Below are 14,067 nucleotides of genomic sequence, written 5' to 3' on the forward strand. Positions count from 1 at the left end.
CAGAGGTTGCAATGAACTGAGATCATGTCACTGCACTCCAGCCTGGGTGAGTGAGACTTAATCTCAAAACAAAAAAACAAAAAACATAATTTATCACAATAAAAATTGGAAACAATCCAAATGTAATAGAAAAAAAGAGATTCAATTTTCAGTCACAATTTGTGCAAGAATGAGTATTTGAAAAGATGTGCAAAGACATGATAAAAAAAGTATAAAATATTATTAAAGAATGAACAAGATGACTCACATGTACAACTCAATATCGCAAAGTTGTCACTTCTCTCAAGTTAATCTATAAATTCAATGTAGTTCCAATAAAAATCCTAAAAGTGTTTTATTATGGCGCTTCACAAAATGATTTTAAAATTGAATGTAACAATAAAGTTCCAAGAAGAGCAAGACAATTATGCCTTTATCAAACCACATTATAAAGCTACAATAATTACAAAAGTGTGGTAGAGAGAACTTAGGAGCAGTTTTGAATATTTATAGAAACTTGGTATATTACTGAGAGGGATTACAAATTAATGGAGAACAAAACAGCACGCAATTGATGGTGTTAGGACAATTGGCTATCTATATGAAAAAAACACTTCCCCCAACTTCCAATTAGATTAAAGACCCAAATATTGAAAATGGAACTTGAATATTTTTGAAGAAATGTGGAATATCTTTACTACATCAGTATAGGGGGGTGAATTTCATAAACATGACAGAAAAGCGTGAAATATATACACACACATAGAAAAACAAATTTTACTATATTCAAAATTACAAACTTCTCTCCAGGCATGATGGCTCATGCCTGTAATCCCGGCACTTTGGGAAGCTGAGGTGGGTGGATCACTTGAGTCTAGGAGTTCGAGACCAGTTTGGACAACACAGTGAGACCCTGTCTCTATAAAAAATACAAAAATTAGCCAGGCATGGTGACGCTCACCTGTAGTCCCACTTACTCAGAGCGGCTGAGATGGGAGGATCGCTTGAACCCCGGGAGGTTCAGGCTGCAATGAGCCGAGATCGTGCCACTGCACTCCAGCCTGAGTGACACAGTGAGATCATGTCTCAAAACAAAACAAAAATTTACAAACTTTTGTACAACAAAATAAATCACAATCAAATTTAAAAGGCAACATGTGGGGAGAATATAATTACAATACTAAGAAAAATTGGCATTCAGATTCTTTAAAGAACTCCTATAAATCAATATAAAATATTTTTACTATCATGATACTACTGGTAACCTGCAGGCAGCAACCAACCAGAAGATAGCAAGACTAATATGAATGAACACATAAAAAAGAGGCTGCTCTCGTACATACCAGCTGAATATTAGCCCTCTAAACAACCTTTAACAAAATCAACAAAATATTATGTGAACACAGAATAATGTAAACCCCCTCTCAGCAAAAAAGAAAAAAAGTCAAATTTGAAATGATTGTTTTCCTTCAAGCAAGGAATTAGCATTAGTTAATAGAAAACTGATGCTAACTTCTTTAATAATAACATTTTAGGTTGGACAATGTGAAATGGCCATTTTTAAAGCAAAAGATGGTTAAAAACTGGCAATTTCAAATGATTCAACCTCTATATTCTTAACTATGGTACTGTAAATTGCCAGTTTATATACAATATTCCAACCTGTAGAGCTAAACACAGAACCTGTATATTAACTAATATACAGCTAAACACAGAACCTGTGTTTTAACTAATGGGCTTGAAACTAGTCAATAAGACTAAAACTTGATTTTACTGAATTATATAAGTCAGTTGATGGTGCTATGTTTTCCTGGAATTTGATATAAAAATTGATTTAGAGCCCACTAAAAATGTAATTATTTATGTCTGTCAAAATTTGTGAAATATGCTTAGATGATTATTTAAAGCCTAAACCTGAATGAGAGAAAATCTAACTAAACTTAAATTGGTTGGATTTACAAATGGCTTTTTTTCCCCATTTTCACCCCACCAATGTCAACTTCTTCGTATCATTACACTATAAAAATTCCAGTATAATTTTTGATATAGCATCTCTGTTGGCTCCCTTAATCTAAAATGTTCTCACAAAGTTTAAGAACAACCTTAAATATTACTGGAACAAAAACAGACTTATAGACCAATGGAACAGAATACAAAGCCCAGAAAAAATCCATGCATTTATACTCAGCTGATATTCAACAAAGGTGCCAAGAATCCAAGATGGGGAAAGGACAGTCTCTTCAATGAACGATACTGGGGAAACTGAATATCCACTTGCAGAAAAATGAAATTGCAACCTATCTCACCCAATATACAAAAATCATCTCAAAGTAAATGTTTAACTGTGAAACATGAAATTGGAAAACTACTAGAAGAAAAGATAGGTGAAAATCTTCTTGACGTTGGTCTGGGCCAAGATGTTTTTGGATATGACTGAAAAGCATAGGCAACGAAAGAAAAAGTAGACAAATGATACTGTATCAAACTAAAACGCTTTTGCACAGCAAAGGAAATATTTATAGAGTAAAGAGACAACCTACAGAATGGGAGAAATATCTACAAAGCATACATGCGATAATAGGTTAACAGATTTTTTAAAAAAGGAATTCAGACAACACAATAGCAAGAGAATAAGTTACTTCTCTAGAAAATGGGCAAAGAACCTGAAAAGATATTTCTCAACAGAAGACACACAAATGGCCAAGAGGTATAATGAGAAAATGCTAAACATCATTAATCATCAGGGAAAAGCAAATTAAAACCACAAAGAGATATCCTCACACCTGTTAGGATGGTCATTAACAAAAAGACAAAAGAAGAGTTGGTGAGGATGAAGAGAAAAGGGAACCCCCTTGTACGCTGTTGGTGTGAATGTAAATTAGTAGTTATTGTGGAAAACAGCACTGAGGTTCCTCAAAAAACCAAAAATAGAACTACCATATGATTTGGAGATTCCACTTCTGGGTATATATCCAAAGGAAATGAAATCTGCACTCCCATGTTCACTGCAGCATTATTCATAATACCCAAGCTATGGAGTCGATCTAAATGTCATCAGTGGATAAATGGATAAATAATATATGGTATATATAATTAAAGGCATACTATTCAGCCTTAGAGGAGATCCTGTCACTCGAGATAATATGGACGAACCTGGAGAACATTATGCTAAGTGAAATAAGCCAGGCGTAGAAAGACAAATACTGCATGTCTCACTTATTTGTGGAATCTAAAAAAGTCAAATTCATAGAAGCAGAGAGTAGAATGGTGGTTACCAGGGGCTGGGGAGACAAAACTTGGGGGATTGTGAAGATGTTGGTTTTTACTTTATGATTATTGTTATTTTTTTAGATGGAGTTTTGTTCTTGTTGCTCGGGCTGGAGTGCAATGCTGCGATCTCAGCTCACTGCAACCTCTGCCTCCCAGGTTCAAGCGATTCTTCTGCCTCAGCCTCCCGAGTAGCTGGGATTACAGGTGCATGCCACCACACCTGGCTAATGTTTTGTAATTTTTAGTAGAGATGGGGCTTCACCATGTGATCCACCTGCCTCAACCTCCCAAAGTGCTGGGATTACAGGTATGAGCCACTGTGCCCAGCCTGAGATGTTGATTAAAGGATGCAAAATTTCAGTTAGACAGGAAGAATAAATTCAGGAAATTTATTGTACAACATAGTGACCACAGTTAATAATCATGTATACTTGAAAATTGCTGAGACAGTAGATTTTAAATGTTCTCACACAAAAATATGTGGAGTAATGCATATGTTAATTAGCTTGATTTAGCCATTTCACAATGTTTACGTATATCAAAACATCATGTTGTACACCATAAATATATTGGTTTTTTATTTGTTAATTTAAAAATAAAAAAGATCAGCCTTAAATAAAAGTACTCTGATATTCTAAAATTAAAGACTGTTTGTATTTTGAGAGATATAAACTGGCAAACCAAAAATAAAGAAATCCAAATACTAGTAAAACAAGGGAAAATATGCTCAACCTTCCTTAGTTCTTTTTTCCTACTTTCTTCCCTTCCTTATCCTCTCCCTATCTCCTACCCTTCCTCCTCTCCTCTTTCCTTTCTCCTTCCCTTCTTTCAGTCTTGGAGCTAATATTTAAAAATGCTAACAATTATTAATACACATTAATAGCAATACGTATCTTGTTCTTGTACTTTATGTATATTTACATATCTTTAGAAATGGAGAAATAAAAAGGAAAATGTTATTACCTGTGCCTCCTTTACAGTGAATCGCTACGATGTTTTCAAGATCTTGAGCCATCCACTCATTTACTTCCTTGGTGAAAACCACCATCTGACTGATTTCAAGTTTAAGATTTTTAGTTAAAATATTTCAAAAAATCAAGCCCAATATATTTAGCCCTCTTCTGATAGTCAATTTAGCATAAAACTTACTGTAGAGTGGGGACATTATGATCATCAATCATGATTCTAACAACCCTATTATGGAAGTGCTTAGGATCATAAGCTCTTTCACCTAAAATAAATAACATGTATGTCATATCTCTATAGGGAATAACATGATAAATGAGGAAGTTATGAATAAGTTAACATATCTTATTAGAATTCCTTATCTATCTTCAAAAAGAGCTTTCCAAGTTGCTCCTGCCACTCTAAAATAAACGCAAGCATTTCAAAAATGTAAGGATGGTAGTGGTTTATCCATCTCATATAACCTAAACTCAACTTATTTTTGTTTAATAGGTATAATTTTTAACTTTCTAGCAGACTATTCATTATATTATTTCAGGGTAGTTAGAAACCACACGAGGCAAATGTAGCTGACCAGAATGTTTGCCCCCTGAAAATGTCTGTTGAGTATACAGGTAGAGGAAAAAATCAAGAGAGACAGGGTATTAAACTGGGTTACAACCTATTTTCTACAGTTTTTTGCTTTTTTCCCATCTAGACCCTTGCTCTCATCACATGCCACTGCTGATGGGTCAGAAGACTCATTTGTTAAATTGTCTATGTCCTCATAATGCAATCTGGCAAGAAAAACAGAAAGATTTTCCTAAACCTAATATCGCTAGAACAGATCTTCCCTAAAATGGTTTGCTTCCACTGCAGCCTCATTGGTCCTGCCAAAGCCACATCCTTCATATGGTACTTTGTGCTGCTGGGCTAACTCCTTCTACTAAATGGGGCCAGTCCAAGATGGGGATTTTTAAATTCATTCCTTGCCACTACCAAATACTTATGATTAAATGCAATCTAAAAAACAAAATCATCTTCTTACGTGCAGTAATCTGTTTTCTATCTACAGTAGCAAAATATAGAGTAATGTACATACTGCATAGATTGTAGACTCGATAGTGGTTTCAGTGTTTCTTATCTAGAAACCGCACAACTTCCTAAAAAAGACAAACGCATATCTTACATATTTACATGGCACCAACATAAGCTATTTCCTAGGGGGAACCTAAAATGGTTATTACTTTTATTAATTTATCTCTCACTAGCATCTTCTAGGGGAGATTCAGGGAATAAGAGGGTATGCAAATTTCAAGTTCTAATCCACTGTGATTTTTCAAATAGTCCACAAGTATGTTTGCCTACTCAGATGAGTCTCTATTGTAAATACACACTGTTTAAAGCTATCAGATAAGTAAATTAGCTGGTTAACTAACTTTAAGTAATTTGTTCTAAATCATTAATTCACAGTTAATATGGTTCTTGTTTAAATCTAATTCATATTCGTTCTTATTTAAATTTAATTCTGAATAGATACATCTTTAGAGTGATCTGCATATTACAGTCTATCTAAGCACCATGTAAACAAATAAATGCAAAAAGTATATAGTATGATTGTGTGTATGTGTGATAGAAAAAGATAAACATATCAAATTTTAAATAACTGGTAACAATATGGAGACTTTTTTGGCTCATTTGTTCTCTTTATTTTTTTAAATGAAGATATATGTGTACCTATAAGTGTGTGTGTATATATATATATATGTATATATGTATAACCTTTAAAATGAAAAACAAATAGTAGTTATAATTTAAAATACAATCAATACCACTACATGAATCCAACTTTCAGTAAATACATCTTTCTGAAACATACACACACATACGTATATATCTCTGTGCAACAACAAAAATGACACAAAATTTTAAAACTGATTAGTATGGTACCCTCAGAGCAATGTTTACTGGCTTAATATTGAGAAAAATAAAATGAAGGTATCAAAGTCATCCATTTATTAAACTGGCTATCTCTGTTAAGAGGAAATAATAAGTCAAAAAGATGAACACTCTGAATCTGCATAGTGGGGGAGGCAAGGATAAATAGTTTTATATACTTCAGGTGTATCCTCCCCCCAGGTGATGGCTTTGTTCTTATCAATCTCTATGTTAAGATAATCCAATGGCCTGACCTGTCTTCCACCTGAAGAGACCATGGAGATTAGGCTCAGTCTTGTGCTTGCTTCCCTTTTCCACGGTGTGGCACTGGGCACACTTCTGAACAAAAATTTTCTTGCCTTTCTCAGCATCACCCATATTTAATTCTCTCTTTCATCACTGGCACTACAAAGGTTCCCGCTCAGAAGCCAGATGTCCCGCTCTATGTACCATATTTTCTTTATCTAATCTATCATCGACTGGCATTTAGGTTGATTCCATGTCTTTGCTCTTGTGAATACTGCTGCAATGAACATATGTGTGCATGCATGTATTTTTATAAGACAATGATTTATATTCCTTTGGGTATATACCCCATAATGGGATTGCTGGGTCTGATGGTATTTCTGCCTCTAGGTCTTTGAGGAATTGCCACACTGTCTTCCACATGGCTTGAACTAATTTACACACCCACCAACAGCATTTCTTTTTCTCTGCAACCTTCCCAGCATCTGTTATTTTTTGGCTTTTTAATAGTAGCCATTGTGACTGGCATGAGATGGTATCTCATTGTGGTTTTGTTTGCATTTCTTTAATGATCAGTGATGTTGAGTTTTTTTTTCATATTTTTGTTGACTGCATGCATGTCTCTTTTGGGAAGTGTCTGTTCAGATCCTCTGCCCACTTTTTAATGGGGTTGTGTTTTTCTTGTAAATTTAGGTTCCTCATAGACTCTGAAGGAGATATTACCAGTGAAGCCTGAGAAACAGCAAAGATGGCAGCCAGCTCCTTCCTTTGGAAGCTCCATCCCAGGGGGATACTGACCTGTAGCCAGCCCGCACATACCTGCAAGAGGTGGCTGGAGACCCCTGTTGGGCATTCTCACCCAGTCAGGAGGCATGGGATCAGGGACCCATCCAAAAAAGCAGTCTGGCTGCTTTGGGGTAGAGCAGGTGTGCTGCACTGTGAGGGATCCTTCCACCTCCGGACCACCTGTATTCTCCAAAGCCAGCAGGTTGGAGTGGCTGAGTTGACCAAACTGCAGAGGTGGCAGCTGCCCCTCCCACCAGGAGCTCCATTTCAGGGAGAGATCAAAGCTCTGTCCATAGAACCGTTGCTGGAGTGGTTAAAGCCCCTACAGGGATTCCTGCCCAGTGAAGAGGAATGGATTGGGGTCCTGCTTAAAGAGGCAGTCTGGTCATGATCTGGCAAGCCATCTGTGCTGTGTCGTGGGGAACTCTTCCTTGTCCCGACTGTCTGTATTCTCCATAGCTGGCAGGCTGGAGTGGCTGAGTCTATGAACCACAGTGATGCTGGCTGCCTCTCCCCACCTCCCCGGGAACTCAGACCCATCTGAGGTGGATTCCAACCTGCTGCTGTTGGCAGGCTAGGATTCCAAGCCAGTAGGTCTTAACTTGTGAGGTGTCAAGGAAATGGGGCCTGCAGAATGATGCTGCCTGGCTCCCTGGATTCAGCCCCCTTCCCAGAGATACGTATGGACAGATTTCCCACTGTGCTGAAGATCCCCGGGGCTAAAGTGTGTAAATCTCCTGGGTTTCTGTGTGTGCCTGAGCAGCTGATGTGCCCAGACTCCATACAGGTCTGTGTATCAGACCCACAGCCCTGGTGGCATGGGCTCACAAGGGGATCTCTTGATCCACGGCTTGCAAAGATCCATGAGAGAAACACGGTTTCCCGGGCAGGACTGCACACTCACTCACTGCTTCCCTTGGCTGGGAGTGGGGGTTCCTTTGGCTCCATGCCGCCCCCGGCTGGGCCGTCGCACCCCCTGCCTGCTTGTCTTCATTCTCCATTGGTCAACCTGTTCATCCAGTCAGTCCCAATGTGAGAACCTGGTTATCTCAGTTGAAGGTGCTGAATTCCCTCGCCCCTTTTCATTCTTCGTGAGCACTGCAGACTGCAGCTGCTTCTAATTGGCCATCTTGCATCACTCTAAACGTTTCTTTTTTAGCCGTAGTTCTTAATTCCTATAGCCCTTGGTTTATCACTAGTTTCTTGATAAAACAATCCGTCCACGTTCTCTAGTCATGGGATGATGACTCAGGCCAGGTATCCAGGACATTTTCTGGGAAGTAGCTGAACTTGCAGCCCTGTCCTGTTCAGAACTGAGCTAACACACTGCAGAGAGGTACTCCTTCCACCTCTCGGCAACTGATAGCAGCCCTAGATAGTTAGACTTTTATTGAGGTATAAGTATTGTAAATTACATAAAATTAAACAATGATCCTTTCAAGCTGGCATTTCACAGTAAACAGCATTATACGTTTGAAATTAATTTAGTCATCCACAGAGCCTAAAGCAATATGCCCCGACTATAATTTAGGATCTCAACCTAAGAAAACACATTTTGGGTTATGGCATCCCCATCTTTCTTCCCTATGGTAGACTATCAAAAACGGCCACAATTCTTTATAATTCCTTCCATCAAGAGTTGGAGTTTATTTTCTACTCCTTGAATCCAGACTGGTAGTGTAATTTGCATTGTCCAATAAAATGGGGTAGAATTAATATATAATTTTGAGCCTGGGCCTGAAGAGGATTTGCATTGTTTTGTTGCCGCTCCTCAGACTCTTGCCTCTGCCATCATGTGAACAGGTCTGAAGTAGCCTACTGGAGAACGAGAGACCACATGGGGCCATTCAGCCAAGTCAGGTAATATTCTTTCCTTTCATTTAAAAAATCTGTTTCCTTCATTCTTTAAAAATATTTTTAATTGACACATAATACTTGTTCATATTTATAAGATAGAGAGGGATATCTCAATACTTGTATACAATGTGTAATGATCAAATCAGGATAATCAGCATATCTATCACCTCAAATATTTATCATTCTTTGTGTTGGGAACACTTAACATCCTCTCTATTTAAAAATATACAATAAATTATTGTTAACTGTAGTCACCCTACAGCACTACAGAACACCAGAACTTATTCCTATCTGTAAGCTGAAATCTGATATTTCTTTGTTGATTTTCTGTCTAGATGATCTGTCCAGTGGTTAAGAGTGGGGTGCTAAAGGCCCCAACTGTTACTGCCTTGGAGTCTATCTTTCCCTTTAGACCTAAAAATATTTGCCTTGTTTATCTGAGTGCTCTAGTGTAGGGTACATACATATTTACTATTATTCTATCTTATTGCTAAGTTGATGTCTTTATTATTATAAAATGACCTTCTTTGTCTCTTCATACAGTTTGACTTAAAGTCTGTTTTTATCTGATAAGTATGGCTACCTCTGCTCGCTTTTGTTTTCTGTTTGCCTGGAATATATTATTCTATCCCTTCACTTCCAGTCTGTATGATCCTTTACAGGTGAAGTTAGTTTCTTGTAGGCAGCATACAGTTTGGTCTTTTTTTTTTTTTTTTTAAATCTTGGCAGCCAACTCTGTATCTTTTAATTGGGAATTTGATCTGTTTACATTACATTCAAGGTTACTATTAATAGATTAGGTTTTATCCTGTCATTTTGTTCATTTTTTTCTGGTTGTTTTGTATATCCTTTGTTCTTTTCTTCACCTTTTTTTTTTTTTAATCTTTGTGGTTTGGTCACTTTCTGTAGTGACAAAGTTTGATTCCTTTCTCTTTTTCATGTGTATATCTGCACTACAGGTGAGTTTTACACGTTTGTGTGTTTTGACAATGGTAATCATCCTCTTGCTTCCAGATGTAGAACCACCTTAAGCAGTCCTTGTAAGGTCAGTCTAGTGGGAATGAATTCCTTCAGTTTTTGCTTGTATAGGAAATACTTTATTCCTCCCTCATTTCTAGGGTATAGCTCTACTAGGTATAGTATTCTTGGTTGACAGTTGTTTTTTCTTTTTTTCCTTCAGTACTTTGAATATATCATCCCATCTTATTGTCTACTGACCTGTAAAGTTTCCACTGGGAAATCCACTGCTAATCAAATGGAGTTTCCCTTATATGTGACTTGATGCTTTTTTCTTGCTGTTTTTAACATTTCCTTTTTTTTTTTTTTTTTTTTTTTGGATACAGTCTTGCTCTGTCACCCAGGCAGTAGTGCAGTGGTGTGATCTTGGCCCACTGCAACCTCCACCTCTTGGGTTTAAGCAATTCTCGTGATTCAGCCTCCCAAGTAACTGGAACTACAGGTTCACACCACCACACCCAGGTAATTTTTTTGTATTATTAGTAGAAATGCGGTTTCTTCATGTTGGCCATGCTCACCTTGAACTCCTGGCCTCAAGTGATCCACCGGCCTCAGCCTCCCAAAGTGCTGGGATTACAGGTGTGAGACACCGCACCTGATGAATATTCCCTCTTTTTGACTTTTGACTACTATGCACCTCAGAGAAGACCTTTTTGGGTTGAATCTATTTGAGAACCTTTGAGCTTCCTAGATTTTGGCCATATCTCTCCCACGTCTGTTTTTAAAGCTCTTTATTTTTTTTTTTTTTTTGAGACAGGGTATCACTGTGCCACCCAGGCTGGAGTGCAGTGGCACAATCTTGGCTCACTGCAACCTCCACCTCCTGGATTCAAGCAATTCTTGTGTCTCAGCCTCCCAAGTAGCTTGGATGGCAGGCATGCACCACCAAACCCAACTAATTTTTATATTTTTTAGAGACAGGATTTCGCCATGTTAATCAGGCTTGTCTTGAACTGCTGGCCTCAAGTGATCCACTGTCTTGGCCTCCCAAAGTGCTGGGATAACAGGTGTGAACCACTTCACCTGGACTCTTGATTGTATTTTTATTTTATTCCTTAAATTCTTCAGCTCCACAATCTCTGTCTGGTTTTTAATGATATATATATCCTTGTTGAATTTCTCATAAGATCATAAATTGTTTTTCTAATTTCATTGATTTGTCTATCTGTATTCTCTGTATCTCATAGTTTCCTTAAGATCATTATTTTGAATTCCTTCTTAGCCATTTGATATACTCTTTAAATTTAGGGTCTGTTAATGGGGAATTATGGTGTTTCTTTGGATGTGTAATGTTTCCTTGCTTTTCACGTTTCTTGTGGCCCTAAACTGATTTTTGCACATCTGGGGGAACAGTTGCCTCTTCCAATGTTAGGGAGTTTTCACAGAGAAATACTTTTTCCAATAGTTGTCTCCTATAGTGTTCATTGGGTAGGGTGCTTTGACTTTGGATCTGGGTGGGTGCAGTAATATAGTCTTCAGGTGACTTTTTTGGCTGTAATCAGCATTCAGTGGTGTCTGTGAGTGCCTCAGTGGCCTGATGGTGAGTGTTTGTGGAGACAGTGGTATGGCTTTTCTTGGTGTGAGAGCCATCATTCAGATTAGTTCTCAGGCCTTAGGCATATGCATGCTAGCTGCAGTGGCTTTGCTAGTTGTGGGGTACTGCCAACAGCAGGGCAAGCACCAGGCAGGCCAGTCCTCAGTGCCTTAGAAGTGCATGCGGCAAATGGTGGCTCTGCTGGTGAAGGGGGTGGGGCTGTTGGCAGCAGTGGGTGCCAGATGGGATGGGCCTTGGGCCTTGGGGGGTGCATTTAGCATGCAGTGGCTCTGTCAGTCGAGGGTAGCCAAGTCATTTTAGACTAGCCAGTCCTCAGATGACCCAGTAGCTGCCCACAGATACATGAATGAGCTTAGTTGAGACAGGAAATCCTTTCTGCAAGCACCTAAATTGGACAATTAAGCCCATACCAAATTCACAAACCACAGTATCATGAGCCAAATAAATAGCTGCTGTTATAAGCCAGTAAGTTTTGGGGTGGTTTGTAACCACTGGCACAACTGTAACTGGTATCAATCCATTATGATTTTTTTCCTTGAAAGAGTACATTTTTAAAAGAATACTGCCATATCTGGGTCAGTATTAAACTTATGACTACACAGTCTACATTCACCAAGAAATGAGTATTTGTCAGATAAAGACCCTTACCTCGATTGGATTTCTATAGAAAGACTGCCTTCCAGAAGATGGAAATGACATAGCAATAATACGTTCTAAAAGTCAAAATCATCACTATTACAAACATTATTATAGATTTCATATAACATACAAAAAAATTAACTTATACATGATCAGACTCCATTTTCACAGAAAAAAACCTTTTAAGATTGAGGTTGACAGAAAAGAGCTAATACTCAGGATAATCAAATAACAAATTATACAACACAATGACCATTAAACTGCCATGGAGTTCTTAAGTCTCCACTAGTTCTAACTGTATGCCATGTATTTATGATGGCCTCAGTCTGAAGTTCCCCCTGTTCTTCGAATTTATTTCTTATCTTAAATACCACAGAAAATCCAAGATTTCTGGGCACCAGTGATGGTGGGAACTCCCAAGGTGCTTTGCAGCCCTCTGACGCAGAAAACCTGAGATCTACAAAGCACTGACCTCATTCTCTGGGATTCTAGGATAAGAAGAGGTCTCTGTGGGATCCTTGGGACTCAGAAATAACTACTAGAGGTTAATAAATTGAAACTCAAATGGAGTCAGCTGAAAATCCATTCAAGTTCCTATGCTGCAACTGAGTAGTCCTGAATTGAGAAGACATGCAGATCTTCCATTGCCAGGGCTAAACCACAAATATGTCACACTATCACAGTAGCATATATCCTCATGAATAAAGAATATTTTGAATGAATGTGTCTTAGATGAGGCAAAAAAAAATACATTTACAAGAAAAAGTGAAGTAATACAAGTAAATCAACGGTTAAGTGTCACAAACCTGTAACGTAAGTGAGGTCTAGGTCAAATCCATCCCTTGTGTATCGCCTTTTGTTTTCTGAAACCTGACAGTTTAAAATCATCATTAGTTTGTGAAACACTCATCAACATAAAAATAAAAAACATTATATAGTATAGATATCAACCCTTGTTAATGGGTCCCAAAACACAAAATATTTTTGCGAATCATAAGCATGTTTTGCCCACTTACCCGCCTTCTTAACAGCTTTTCAAGTTGTCTTTTTTGATGAAACAGATGAAAAATTCTTAACAGAATAATAAGTCGTAGAAGTCGAAGTAAATGTGTCCATCTAAGAATAAATTTAAAAGATCCATTTTTGCTTCAGAAACAGAATTTTATCAATATAAACTATGTCTAGAGCAGCAGTTGTTAACCAGAGGCAATTTTCCCTCCTCTCCCCAATTACCTACCTGGGGGATATTTGGCAATGTCTGGAGGCATTTAGGTTTTCACCACTGGCGTGCGTGCGTGTGTGTGTCTGTGTGTTACTTACATCTAGTGAATAGAGGCCAGGAATTTTGCTAAACACCCTACAATTAATATAACTGCTCACCACCCTCTTATGACAATGATCTGGCCCAAAATGTCAGCAATGCTGAGGCTGAGAAATTCTGGTCTAGAGAAATAGTGATACAATAGACTCTTAGCATCTGTAAATTTAATTTTGGGATTTAAGACTAGCATTTTCAATTTTTCCACATCAAAACAAATCGATTATTCTTGTTCATCTTTGTTATTCCCATGAGTAACAGATGTTCACTACAGCTGCTACTACACATCAGGGAGGCAACAGATTGAGATACTTCTGAAGTGTGCTAGCTGGAATCTCCCCTACCATCAGAACCACCAAAGCAGAGAACTGATGGTCTGGACTGGTGCTTCTCTGATTTGGGCACACATCAATAAGAGCCACCTGGAAAAGCTTGTTAAGCTGCAGATTTCTGGGTCCCAGAGATACTGATTCAGTGGGTCCAGGGTGGGGCCTAAGGTATTTTTCTTCTTATATTT

General features: G+C 38.0%; 1 pseudogene; it reads right to left on the minus strand.

Moving 5' to 3' along the window:
- Positions 1 to 4,045: 4,045 nt before the first annotated feature.
- LOC129529379 (putative tyrosine-protein phosphatase TPTE) overlaps positions 4,046 to 14,067 on the minus strand; it is a 39,440-nt pseudogene continuing 29,418 nt past the window's right edge.

Source organism: Gorilla gorilla, chromosome 22 (assembly GCF_029281585.2).
Source record: "Gorilla gorilla gorilla isolate KB3781 chromosome 22, NHGRI_mGorGor1-v2.1_pri, whole genome shotgun sequence".
Classification (NCBI taxonomy): domain Eukaryota; kingdom Metazoa; phylum Chordata; class Mammalia; order Primates; family Hominidae; genus Gorilla; species Gorilla gorilla.